Genomic DNA, 14,393 nt, shown 5'->3' on the forward strand with positions numbered 1-14,393 from the left:
TTAGGGCAAAGCTCTACATCTGCAAATAGGACATTGCTGACAAAACATTGTGTGATAACTGCCCAAAAAACACCTCCAAAGACCACAGCACCTGGAGATGTCAAGATACTGTAACAAGATACTACTTGAAAATCTTGTTGTTTTAACTCAATGTCAATTGAGTACACTTTCACATTTAACTTTTCAATGCACTATCAGGAGCTCGAATAACTTTTCCAGTAGAATTCTTTTCCTAATCCCAAATTGTCAAATTTTGAGTGTGACAGGTACTCACAGACATAAATCTAACGTACCAGTTTCAGCTTAGAGAGGATCAGGGTCAGAATTTAACCACAAAGGGCATGTGAATGAGTTTGAAAAATAAAGAATTACATGCTAGAGTGAGACTTGCCCTTTAGAAATTCAGCACCTCAGTATCTGTGTTTGGGAATACTGAGAATGGAAGGTGTAAAAGCAGCCTGAGACTTTTAAAATACATAATACTACATTACAAATAGCAAAGTATCTGCATCCTAATTATAGCAGAGCTATTGCTGCTGTGTGAAGATTTTGATTAAACTATGAGAGAGTTTGCTTATTGCTCAAACATCATAAAATTACATAAACAAAAATTTTGAGTATAAAATATAATGACATAATTTTTAAACTTCTGTATGAGTACTCTTGAAGAAAGAGTATTTATAGTTTTTTTTTTCTGAAAAATGGATGCATAATCTGTCCTAGATACAGAAAGAACATACCTCTGACTTCACTTATGGAAGAATTTCAAAAATTTTTCCCATTGTTTCATCCAAGATTCATGTTATCTTGTTGCACCTGTATCCTTCAAACACAAACATATTGCATTTTGCAAATATAAAGGTTCTCTTCAGTTTTTTTGTCCGGACTCTATTCTTCATTGCCATCAGCAGGATACTGGTAGGATTAAAAAGCAATCAAATGAATTGCTAAAATTTTGTAGTGGAGTACTTGTTTGGTCCTGGTTGGAATAAAATTAAATAGAACATCACTACTGAGCAACTTGAAGCATGTTTTGCTTTGAATTTCAACAAATAAGTTATAACCCTAATTAGAGTAACATATGTCAGGTCAAATAAGAGTTATTCTAAAAGCTTTTCAATTAAGTTAAACATTCCTTCAATATTTTTTGCTTTTATTATTCCAGTTTTTGTTTTCTGAGTGATGTGCCCATCTAAGACATATCTAATATTGTGAAGAATGTACTAGTATTTGAACCTAGAAACATCTTCATAATTTCAGTTCCCAGTAGTCTCCTGAAAAACTTGTTAAAAATCAAAATTTTCAGACTTCTCCGTTTACCCTGATTCTGGATAATGTCATATTTCTTTTCCCTGAAAACAATTCACATATGTAAACATACAGCATTTCATAGCACTATGTTTAAATGATGATACCATCTCATTGCTGGTCAAGTTGTTTCCATGGTTATCAAAATCAAGGCCACAGTTGAACTAATACAGTGATAATTTTAGTAAGCTGATTATCCTTTGCTCCTGTCAGCCAGACTCTCTCGTCAATAAATCTAGAAAACTAGCCCTATAACAATAAATAAGCAAGGTTCAGTCAGAGTCTTAAACAAAGGTCACTAAGGACACTTGAAAGATTTACTTGGACTAAGGCTTTGTATTTGAACTGAAGGTCCCACCAACATGCAATATCCACCAGAAGGAACAATGCATCCATGATGATCTCTGCATAAAGTAACAGAACTGGCAACAAGACTCAGCAGGTTGCTATGAAAGTTCATTCTATATTTATATATTCCAACTGTCCCTTGCTTTCCTGAAAATCTCATTCTTTCCTACAAAGCCAATCAAACTAGAAAACAGTCTTTTACTGAATCTTAAGATCAAGGATCATGTCAACCTGCAGCCATCATTATGGAAGCATTCTGAAATCTCCTTATTTGTCTGCTCTTCAGAGTTCTGCAAAAGTCAAGACAAAATATAACCACTTGTTCCCTTCATTGCCCATCTGGAGAAGTCACTGTGAACAAGAAAAAGTGAGCAGCAAATTTTACTTGGAAAATAGGCAGGGATATTCTCTCACCTATTCTATCCCTGTTAACATTTCTTTTGGCAAGGTCGTGCCAGGACAGAGCTGGGAAGCATTGGCAGAGATTAACATAAAGCTGCTCTTCTCAGAAGTTAAGAACAGTATTATGTGACAAAGAAGTTATCTCATACAAATTTGCCCCTGAGTTTTCTTCTGCCACTTCAAGAAATACTACACAGTTTCCCTACTAAAGATTTTTATATGAATTAGTATCCAAACAAGGAAACAGACTCAAGATAATGACATAGTCAGTACTGCAAATTAGTTTCCATAACAAATTCTGCAGACATAATTCTTTTTTGTTTATTTATTTGTTTTTTTGACCTTTGCTAGGCTCTATAAAGATTTGATTTTCTATATTTACAACATTATCTTCTCCAATGCTCCCAAGATCACAGAGCATGCTGTTTTCTTTAAACTGAACAGTCAATGTCATTCTCTCTGTCCTCTCCACTCTACCAGAGGGTCTAATACAGAGGAAACACCTCCCCTTTAGTGTTACTGCCAAAATAAATGGGTGATTGAAAAACAGTAACATTAAAAAAAAGTTTAAAATGAAAGTGTCTCTAGTCACAGTGTGCATGCTGTCTTGCAACTGTACTTCTTCCATAGACTCGCTACACAGAAACTGCTGTTGCAGATAGTCTTTCCAAGATTACATCCTACAGAAAGTAGTCTTCTTTGCTTAGTTTATACCCAGAATTATTCAGTAAGATTGACTTAAGTCTCTTTTCCTTTTGCTGTATTTCTAAAAAGTTGCAAAATCCACCTCAAACATATCAAACAGAAAAAAAAGATTGACTTTTGTTTGAAGTGAGTACACAAAATCAGATATATGAATGAGCTAACAATTTCACTATAAAAACTGCAACAACCTTTACCTATGAGATTAAAAAACGTCCCAAAACTGAAAGATGTTGAACCTCCCCAGAAGTTAGATCTTGACTCCAATTTTTCCTTCGTTGACTTATTTGTAAATATGTGTGCAGTGGTGAGGTCTTGTTTTTAACTGATGTGTGTGCTCTTTCAAAGTTGTATGGCACTATGTTTATGAAACAGATCCTTACTAATGACCTCATCTTGTACCTTCACTGGAAGAAAGTTACTCAAGCACAGAACTTCATAAACAATGCAATATTGTATGTATTCATTTATGGCCTCAGTAGAGAACACCAGCAGATCCCAAAACATTCAAGAAGGATCTCTGCACCAACTCTGCACATTGCACATCTGGTCAGAGAACAATGCAGAATGGATGCAGAATGTATGAGTATCCATGGTTTTGAGTGAGTCCATGCCTCCCGCAGGAAAAGCTGGAAGTTATCCCCTAGAACCAGTATATAAAAGTTCAGTTTAGACCCGATTGCACAGTCTTTCAAAGACTGAAGGCATTTCACCCACAGAGTAGAAAAGAGGGATACCTGTTCCCTAGTTGTCTGGCATTCAGCTGACACAAGATGAAAAGGTCTTCCTGTAGAAAAAATCAACAGAAATTTCAAGAACTGCAAAAGCTCTCAAATTTTACCAATTCTAAAGTCAAATATTATGACAGCTTTAAAAATAAGTTTGCAAAGACAAATGCCCAGTGCGGAATAAAAAGTCAAGTAAGTCTTGGACAGGAACTTCTATGGCTATATCACTGTAACACAGCTAGTTCGTCAAGGTGGAAAAGGAAGAAAGACTGAGGAAAAAAAATCTCTTCCCTCATATCCTCCTCTGCTTCTTTCTCTGCTCTCAGTGAATGACAGGGTTTTCTTTTCTTTTTTTTCCCCACAGTTATTCTTTTTATACGGTTGTTATGCATATGTAATGTAATATGTTATGTATATGAATATGTATTTTGTTTGGTACTACCAACTATGAAGTTCTACATTCCATGCCGCTCCTTGCTGGAGTTATACAAAGAGATAATATATTTTAAATCTATTTTATCTGATTTGATCAAAGAATTAGTATAAAAAGATGGAATGAAATATTACCTCAGTTCCAACTGGAAAGTCTCTTTAAATCAATGCACAACTGTGTCTGCTTCTGGTTTTGCACTAAAAAACTGAATAGGACCTATTTGCTCAAAAAGGACAGAAAAGGACTTCTTAAAAATCCCATTTAGCACCCTAGTACCTTTTATCAGAAGTAATGATATTCAATAAGTGAAAAGAAGTACTTGCCTACAAATTTGTCCTGTTAAAATCCCTAAATAATTCGGCCCTTAACATTTGGGTTCAATAGTGGAGACTTACAATTTTTGCATCATTACATATCAGTATTTTTCTCCATTTTCACAAAAACAGTGGTCCCTTTCTAATTTAGTTTATAACTAGACCATTATACATCCCACTAGACACTCTTATGGCATGAGTCCCATGATCATACTTCCATTCTATGTTATATGGTTACCTATGTCATCCTGAGACTGCGTGTGTTTCAATCTTTTTGTATATCAATATGTATTAAAAAAAAAAAAAAAAAAAAAAAAAAACTCTGAAAGTGGCTCTGAAAAAGAATTTTAAAGCCTTCAGGTTTGCTCAGAAACTGCCTAATTTTGCTCCGTAATTAAAATAATTAAACTAAACCTTCCATTTGTTTCAATGAGAAATCAAGCTTGGCACAAAAAGAACACAGTACCTAGGCAGAAGACAAGTATAGCAGTGTCTTTCCAATCAATGAGTCCAAAGTGCCATTTGTTTTGTTCCCTTCTTTCAGTTGAGTGTTAAATACTACTGAATAATTTGTGAAGCAGTAAGCTTTACACTATGAGACCCAGAAGGATTGTGTTTTCCATCTGTGAAACATCAGAAAGCAGCAAACAACCACAGAGGTAAATAATAATAATAATATCATAATCCTTTTTAAAGTGTTTGAACCTAAGATTATAAATAAATAAATAAATAGTCCACAAAAAAAACGATCCTGTTTTTATAGTATTTCATAGATGACTGAATTTGATTAATATCTGAAAATCTGTGATTTTAAAGACACTGTAGGATGTAATTTACTCTTATGTAAATAAAATGTGCAGTACATAGTAAAATATTGTGTTATTCCTATGTAAATGGTATAGTAGTCAGTCTTTTCTGTTACTTACATGGTACATAGCAATTTGTAGTGTTACTGTATGTACTTAGAGATCCAACATTTTTCTAGTGAAAATTATTTCCTATATCTGGTTATGGTATACTCAGCAGTGTTATGCTGTCCCCTGGTAGCATTAATGATTTTCACTGACTTTGACTACTTATTAAAATGAAATTCAGTATCATAAACAGCCCCTCTCTGTATATTTATTCACTTTGTTTTTTTCTTGGTGAACAATACACATTTAGCAGATCATATATGCAATTCAGTAAACAGAAAATTTGTGTCTTCTTTCAGGTTTTTGTATTATCCACTTGCTAGGAAAATGTACTCCATTTGCTTCCAAAATCTACTTCCACTAAAAAATCTTGAAGAGTCTGTAGAGGCAACTTTAGCTGTATCTGAACAGTTGAAACATTGGTGAAAACGAATACACAAAAACATGCACACACAAACATCCCCCCAGAACAATGCATTTTTTCCTAAACCTTATCTGGTACAGTCCAGTTCTGGTATAGTCCTGTGTGTCATAGTTAACACATTAGTAATATGTTTAGACTGAAGAGTTTATTAATCATTCTCTATTATAATCAACAATATGCTGTTATTGGTATAGTTTTATTGTACACAGCACAGTATCTCATAAAGATATTATTGTTTAGAATTTTGAGTTAATGAATATAAAAATTCAGTATTTTCTTGTCACTATTCTTTTTTTTTTCTTTTATTGCCAATATTTATCTTTATTCTACAACCATTTTGGAGGTATATTTAGGTAGTTTTCAAGCATTAAAACATGCAAATAAAAATTCATTAGCACACATAAAGTGAGTAGCCTTGTGGAAAAAATACTTACTTGTAAGCGGGGACCATGAATCTGGATTTAATGAGTATAATTTGGAGTGTATATTCATGCTAAGTGGAGGAATGGCTAAACTGGTTTAACCAATCTTAGCAAAGGCCCTTGTGTTTCTAAATGTGACCAGCATGGCACATGCGACACTCTCAGAGTACTGAAAAAGGTTCATTTCTGACTTGCAATATATTAGGCCTATTGCATGTTTCAAAGTAAGACAAACAAAAGTTTGACATGGATGAAATAGCCAAGACTCAAAATCCACAAACAATGTATCTAATACTGTGGGGTTTGTTAGACACTGAGCTAGGCGACCCGTCCTTCAACTGAGACTAGAAGCAGGTGTGCTGTGAGAAAAACAGAACAAGAATGCAGAATATGAGCCAAGCAGATAACTGTGGTGCCTGCTTGTGAGAAAATTGTATCAAGGGACATAACCAATCACTTTAGTAGCTGGAGCGCGTGCTTGTCGCTGTATACCCAATCACTGCATTGTGTATGTCTCGTGCACAACTCGTGCTTGCTGTATCGATATATATATTTTGCCTTCTGATATGGATAAACGTCTTCTGATCAGAACCTATCAGGAGTCCATGAAATCAATCCCTTCATAATACTACATATCTGTGCAATATTAGGGAAGACAACTTCTTTCCAAAACAAGTAATCAAATATTTTTTAAGGAATTAACCTCTGAAAATTATAATTTACTTCATATTTAGAAGCACTGGAAAGGCTGTAACAGGAAAAATAAAATGCAAGATCTGTATGGTACTAAATGAAGACAGAATTATCAAAAATGAGAGTCCAAAATTTTCCTGCAATGACAAAAGTGTGCTGTTGAAGGAGTATATGTTAAAAAAGGACAGGGAAAATCTGCTTATTTCATATTCCAAGCTAGTCAATGAGAATTAGATAAATTTTAAATTGTCAATATTGGAAAGAGGTAAAACCCATTTTTCAAACTAAATTTTCAAATTGAATTTTTATTTTGTTATAACTGTTACATTAAATTATTATTTTTGATAATCTTTCCAAACTACCTTTTTGCCTCTATTTGCCTCTTTTTTAATAATTTGCATCCAAGCTGATGCAAAAGTCTCTCTCATTTTTTTTCCTCTGAAAATTTACAATTTCTTTGGGGCAATAGTGTCACTCCTCAATTTATTCACAGATTTTGACTTCAAAGATTCTAATTTTATTAATAATTTTACCAAGAGAATAAGGAAGCTCCCTATAGCCATTTAGGAGATATGGAATTGAGAGACAGTGTAGATTATGTGCTGTCGTTGGTTGTGAAAAAAAATCTGTGGCTGTCCTTAATGTGGAGCCAAATTTTAAATCATTACTTTGGTTTCCAATTGTCTGAATCACTCTAAGGTAAAACATTTGGAACTCATTAAGAACAGATGCAGTATCCCCAGTGATTGCACCATACAAAACTTGAGATATTATGCTTTTTTCTATGCGTATGGCTGTGTTAATTTGGTCCTAAGAACTACTACTTCTCTGTATAAGACATAACTCTTCTGCTGATTCTGAGTTATAAACAAGGACTGTACTTGAACTTAAACCTCATTTTATTTAAATGCTACAAATTATACATTTTTACTACAAATTCTATGAAAATAATTCCTTTCTTTACCTGGAATGCACCATTTTAATGTGCTAAACAGTCCATAAAGAATTCCTACCAAACCTTTCACAGCTTGCTCTTAGGAAAATGCTCCCAGAGCTGCTGCAAACAGGGACCATTTTGTTCACAGTTCTACTTGTTTACCTAATCAAAAGATTCCCACAGTTAGATAATTAGTGGAGTACCTCAGGGCTCAGTACTGGGTCCCATCCTGTTCAACTGCTTCATCAATGACATGGATGAGGGGACAGAGTGCCTCCTCAGCCAGTTTGCTGATGCTTCCAAGGTGGGAGGAGTGGCTGACATACCAGGGGGCTGTGCTGCCATTGGGAGAGACCTGGACAGGCTGGAGAGTTGGGTAGAGAGGAACCTCCTGAGGTTCAACAAGGGCAAGTGCAGAGTCCTGCACTGAGGGAGGAACAACTCCATGCACCAATACAACTCGGGGGCTGACCTGCTGGAGAGCACCTCTGCAGAGAAGGACCTGGGAGTGCTGGTGGACAACAAGTTGACCATGAGCCACCAATGCACCCTTGTGGCCAGGAAGGCCAATGGTTTCCTGGGGTGCATTAAGGAAGAGTGTTGCCAGTAGGTGAAGGGGGGTAATGCTGCCACTCTCCTCAGCCCTGTTGAGGCCTCATCTCGAGTACTGCGTCCAGTTCTGGGCTCCTCAGTACAAAAGAGATATGGAGGAACTGGAGAGAGTCCAGCGTAGGGCTACAAGGATGATCAGAGGGCTGGAGCATCTGCCCTCTGAGGAACAGCTGAAAGGTGGGCCTCTAGCCTGGAGAAGAGAAGACCGAGGGGGGAATCTTACCAAATACGTGAAGGGAGGGTGCTGAGAGGATGGGGACAAACTCTTTTCAGTTTTCCCATGTGACAGGACAAGAGGCAATGTGCGCAGACTGAACCACAGGAAGTTCTGCCTGGATGTGAGGAGGAATTTCTTCCCCGTGAGAGTGACGGAGCACTGGAAGAGGTTGCCCAGAGAGGCTGTAGATTCTCCTTCTCTGGAGATATTCAAAACCTACCCGGATATGACCCTGTCCAACATGCTTTAGGTGACCCTGTTTGAGCAGGGAGGTTGGACTAGATGATGTCCACAGGTCCCTTCCAACTTCAACTATTCTGATGAGATAGTTCTATGAAGTTGTATTATTATTTATGAACAGCAATGAAATGCTCAATAAAAATATCTGTAGAAGCTTGAGTACTGAGAACAGACAACAGAAAACAAAGAGAATGGTTTTGATTGGCCTTCTTCCTTCAAAATATGCATTATGTTGCTTTCAGCAACAGCACAGCTTGCTATGTTTCCTCAGAATATGATGACAAGGACCTCTTTATGAACACATGTAGTACAGTCAATCTATTACTTTTAGTGAGGCACATCCATCACATAGTTTTATGTCTTCTTTCCACTTTTTCTTTTTTTTTCTTTTTTTTCTTTTTAGTCCTTATAGACCTTAGTTAGCGCTTTCCCTGCATCTACAATAGGGAGGGATCTCTTCAACAAAGTTCACAGTTTTCTATGGCCATCACTATACTACATCATTTTTGTAAATCTTAACTGGTACTTTTCCCTCACTGCTAGTTTTTCGTCATTCTGATTTTAAAAGTAAGAAAATATTGAAACAAAAGACAACTCTCACCTAAATGTAAAGTAGCAGCTGCTACTTTTTAGACATGAACACTTAAATAAGAATGTTGACAAATTATTTAAATAATCACCTTTTTTATCCTTCTTATTTAAAATATATTTAAATATTAAATAAAATAGTTTTTTTTTCCAGAGGAATTTCAACCTCAAGCTTTCCAGCTAATTCTTCTCCCTTTGATCTTACATTTAAAAACATTTATCTATTAAATTTATTCAGCTCCAGAAATTTCTATCTTGAAATAAAGATGTATGCAGAAATCAGTTGTCTGTATGCTGCTTCCTCTCCCCTTCCCCATTTATCATGTTATTCCAAGAAAGAATACAGTATTATGAAACGAAAGAGATCATGCATTTAACTGCTTAATGTTAAAGAAATTGAATATTCCTGTCAGTTCAATATTCACTGCGGACAGCAAAGATAAACATGGAACAGAAATACAAAAACAAAGAGTCTTGTTGTTATTCAAATGAGATATTCTCAGATATAACAAGATTTCTTTCAACTGGCCAGAGTCAGAGAAATAAGTTGAATCAGAGAAAACAGCAGCTGGGCATTTTAAATCTCACCTATGAATTTTAATGTGTTATCTGTATTGCCCAACGAGCACGAAGAGGAAAGGCCAGGATATAGGTTAATCTAGGTTAATCACCCACCTGGAAATAACCTAATAGAAAGGTCAGGGCTACTTGCAATATGAATGTGACCATTCATATTCAAATTGACAATTGGCTGATTGGAGGGTTATATCAGTGGCACAAAATCTAGTTGAAGAGCTGTAGCTAGTGGTTTCCCCCTTGGGTCAATGATGGTCCAATCTTGTTCAACGTATTCAGCAATGACCTAGATGAGGGGACAGAGTGCCTCCTCAGCAAGTTTGCTGATGATATCAAGCTGGGAGGAGTGGCTGATATCTGAGAGGGCTGTGCTGCCATTCAGAAAGATCTTGTCAGGCTAGAGAAATAGGCAGAGAGGAACATCATAAAGTTTAGTAAATGGAAGTTCAGAGCTCTGCACCTAGTATCTGAAGTATCTGAAGGGAGGGTATCAAGGGGATGAGGACAAAGTCTTTTCAGTTGTCCCAAGTGACAGGATAAGAGGCAATGGGCAAAAACTGAACCACAGGAAGTTCTGCCTGAACGTGAGGGAGAATTTCTTCCCCGTGAGAGTGACGGAGCACTGGAAGAGGTTACCCAGAGAAGTTTTGGGGTCTCCTTCTCTGGAGATATTCAAAGCCTACCTGGATGCAACCCTGTCTACCATGCTGTAGGTGGCCCTGCTGATGTTCTCCAGAGGTCCCTTCCAGCCTTACTGATTCTATGATTCTATGGAGGAATAATCAAATGTACTAGTACAGGCTGAGGGCTGATCTGCTAGAAGACAACTTTTCAGAGAAGGTCCTGGGAATCCAGGCAGACAACAGGCTGACATTAATCTGCCCTTGTGGCCAAGGCAGCCAATGGTATTCTGGGGACTGCATTAGGAAAAGCATTACCAGTATCCTGCTCCTCTACTCAGCCCTGATGGCTCCCTGATGGGGGAGAGATATGGAGCTACCAGAGTGCAGTGAAGGGCAACTGAGATGAGGAAGGCACTGCAGCATCTGTCATGTGAGGGAAAACTGAGAGCTGGGACTGTTTAGCCTGGAGAAGAGAATGCTGAGGGGGGTCTTATTGATCTGTATAAGTATCTGAAAGGAGGATGTAAAAAGGATATGTGCAATCTCTTCTCAGTGGTGCCCAGTAAGAGGATAAAGCAACAGGTATAAACTGAACAACAGGAAGTTCCATCTGAACACAAGGATATATATATATTTTTTTTTACTGTGAAGGTGACTGAGCACAGGAATAGGTTGCCATAGAGAGGTTGTGGAGTCTCTTTCCTTGGAGATATTCAAAAGCTCTGTGGACAAGATCTTTTACAATGTGCTCTAGGAGAACCTACTTGTATAGGGGTATTAGACTAGATGATCTCCAGAGGTTTCTTCCAGTCTCAACCAGTCTATAATTCTACTTTTAGGTGACAGCTTAATGCCATCACATCACATGGCGTTGCGCACATATATTATCCGCTTGAAAGGGCATGCTAGCTAGACCCCAATACTGTGTTTTATGTCACAGGCTTTTTACATGGAGTAATTCCCAGCATATGGAGAGCTACCAACACGTCATTTCTGTGGTTTGATCAGACATTATAAGAACCAGCTTTTCCCAAGGGAAGGGCAAAAATAAATAAATAAATAAATAAATAAAGGAGCATCAGATTCAATGACAAGTAAAGCATTTCTAATTACTTAATCAGTGAAGACAGAGCGCATTGAATTAGTTACTCCTATGTCTATCAAATGAAGACAATTCCCAGTACAAATCCTATAAAGAGAAGTAAGTGAAAGATACACCCTTCCCAAAATGCTTTCATGATTAAAAGTAGTTATCACACCTGGACTGAAAGCAGTTGTCCCACAGAAGGGAATACAAGGAGAGAACATTTGGGGATTGTATAAAACTTCTTAAGGGATATTTAAGGGCACTATAAGAATATATGAAAGTTACTTTGTTATATGTGTTTAAGGGAAGGACCAAGGCTAGTAAAAGGGAGAAGTCATGGTAGGTTGCCAAAACAGAGGGAAAAGGGGGATAGAAGAAGTTGGAAGCTTCCCAATAGCACCTAATTAAAAAGTAATAATTTCACAGATAATGAAGAATAGCCTCACAGTGATATTGACTAGCTCTCTCAGCACCCTTGGATGCAGCCTGTCTGGTCTGCCTCTCTGGTCCCATGGACTTATGTATGTCCCAATGGGTTAAGTCCTCCATAACTTAATTTTCTCTCTTGTGGCTACTGTCTCACTCCCAGAGACTCTGCTAGGTGTCTGATCAAGGAGCTGAGTGAAGGCAGACTTTATCAGTGAGAATGGAAGCAGAATATTAGGTATCTCAATTTTCTCCATGTCCCTTGCGACACTGTGCAATAGGCTCACATTTTCCTCAGTCTTTCATTAGCTATCAGTGTACTTACAGAAGTCCTTCTTGTTGACCTTCACATCCTTTACTAGTTTCAGCTCCATCTGAGCATTAGTTCTCCTAGCTCTATTCCTGCTCCCTTGGGCAATGTCTTTATATTCCTCTGGGTGGATCTATCTCCATTTTCGCTTTTCAAACTTCTTTTTCTGTCCAAGCTTATGAACTTCTGCCATGTTTTCCTGACTTTCTGCACACTGTAATGGACTGCTTGTGTGCTGTGAGTATTAGCTAGATTTCCTGAGCCCTTCTCCCTTCCCTGGAAGTTTCCCATGAGTTCCTGCCAAGCAATTTCTTGAACAAGATGAAATCATCTGTAATTTCCTGTATACCCCACCTCTCAACTTCTTAACAATTTGATGGAATTCATACTGCAAGTGTAAAGGAATTCAAATGCCTCAGGACTGCTAGTAGAAGTAATATCTGAGGTGAATTTACAGCAACATCTCTGACAGTGAAATACTATTACATTTTTACTTGAAGCTATAAATTTTACAAATTCTAAAACAACCATAATTTTTCTTCTAACTTAAACTCCTGCACTTGCAAAAATTTAACCAGATAAAAAAAGTCTGTGTTTAGTGAAAATTATTTATAATAGAGTTGACAAAATGAGTTGATTGCTAGAGTTAACACTATGCTATTTTCTAAAAATGATGCGAATTCTCCACTTTAGATTCTTCAAAAATATAAAAGACATCGTAAGTGTGATTTTCAAACATTAAGTTACTCAAAAGGGTGGTTCCAGTTCCAAGGCCAATCACATTAGCAAAACAACAACAACAAAAATCCAAAACCCCAATAAGCTGAAGGTTCATTATGCATTATTTAAGGCATAATGTTTTTCTAACATCAAAGAAAAAAAAATCATCACAGGGATGTATTTTATTTCCACTAGGATAATTTTATGATTCATAAAGATACCAAATTCAGAAGTTATATGATCTCAAACTCATAGTATCTGAATTGTTACTTAGATACAAACTTTGTTTTCAGCCTTGAGCAGTGCAAAAGAGAAGTTTAAGAACAGTGAAATTTATGAAAATTTTCATGGTTTCTTGAAAAAGAGTATATAACAGGTTCTTAAAAAGATTTAAGTGACCAGAAGTTGAAAACAGATTTAGGAATTAATATGCATCAACACCTGTTCTATAATCTAAATTTCAAGACACACACACACAAAAAAAATCAGTCTGTCTATTTCAGTACATAGTTGGATCATTGTAATATCATCAGGATTAAGTAACTTTGACATTTATCCCCATTAGCTTCCTCGGTCTGGATGTTTTACTGATGGGGACCCCTATAAGAATCCAAAGACATTAGATAATATTTTCCGAGGCGAGGTCAGAAGTGGAAGTTAGTTGCTACTCTCATTTTTTATGTAATGACCTTCTAGCCTGCACACCAAAGACACTGACTGAATGGGCCAGAAGAGAACCTAATCCTACTGCCTGTATCCTAAGATAGTGCCTTAAGCCTTTCTGAGAAGCACATATGATATTTGAAGCTGCTCCACTGTGAGGATTCTGGCTGCTGAAGACAAGTTACAAAGAATAAACATTATGTCCTTTGGAAATGCCAAATCTTCAGTTCTGGTCCCTTCTTCAAAGCCTACAAACGCATTTAATGTTGAATAACCTTGGTTCATACTGCATTCCCATACCTAAAGAAATATACATCTTCCTACCTCAAAAGATGAGGGGAAGGCAAACAAGGGGCTAAAATACAAAATTTTCAAATCCTATCAGAGAAGTCAGAATGATTAAAAAGAAGATCTGACTCTATGTTCACCTGAGTTTTTCAAAGCAGTCTTCTTCTACTGCCATTATTTTGTGGTGAATTACATTAAAGGTAGCCAGTCATCAAGAAACTTGCATAGAAGTATAAGACAAGAAGCAGGGATGGATAAGAATGCCATAAAGGAGCCAAACCTATTTAACACACAAAATCTGCAACTCTTAAACCATAGAGAGTTCAGGTACCTTAAGGGATTTCATGATTTTCTCCACATATGAATGTTTCCATAGACTCTTATTTTATAGTAATCAGGTGATGAAGCAGAGAGAGAG

Source organism: Rhea pennata, chromosome Z (assembly GCF_028389875.1).
Source record: "Rhea pennata isolate bPtePen1 chromosome Z, bPtePen1.pri, whole genome shotgun sequence".
NCBI lineage: Eukaryota > Metazoa > Chordata > Aves > Rheiformes > Rheidae > Rhea > Rhea pennata.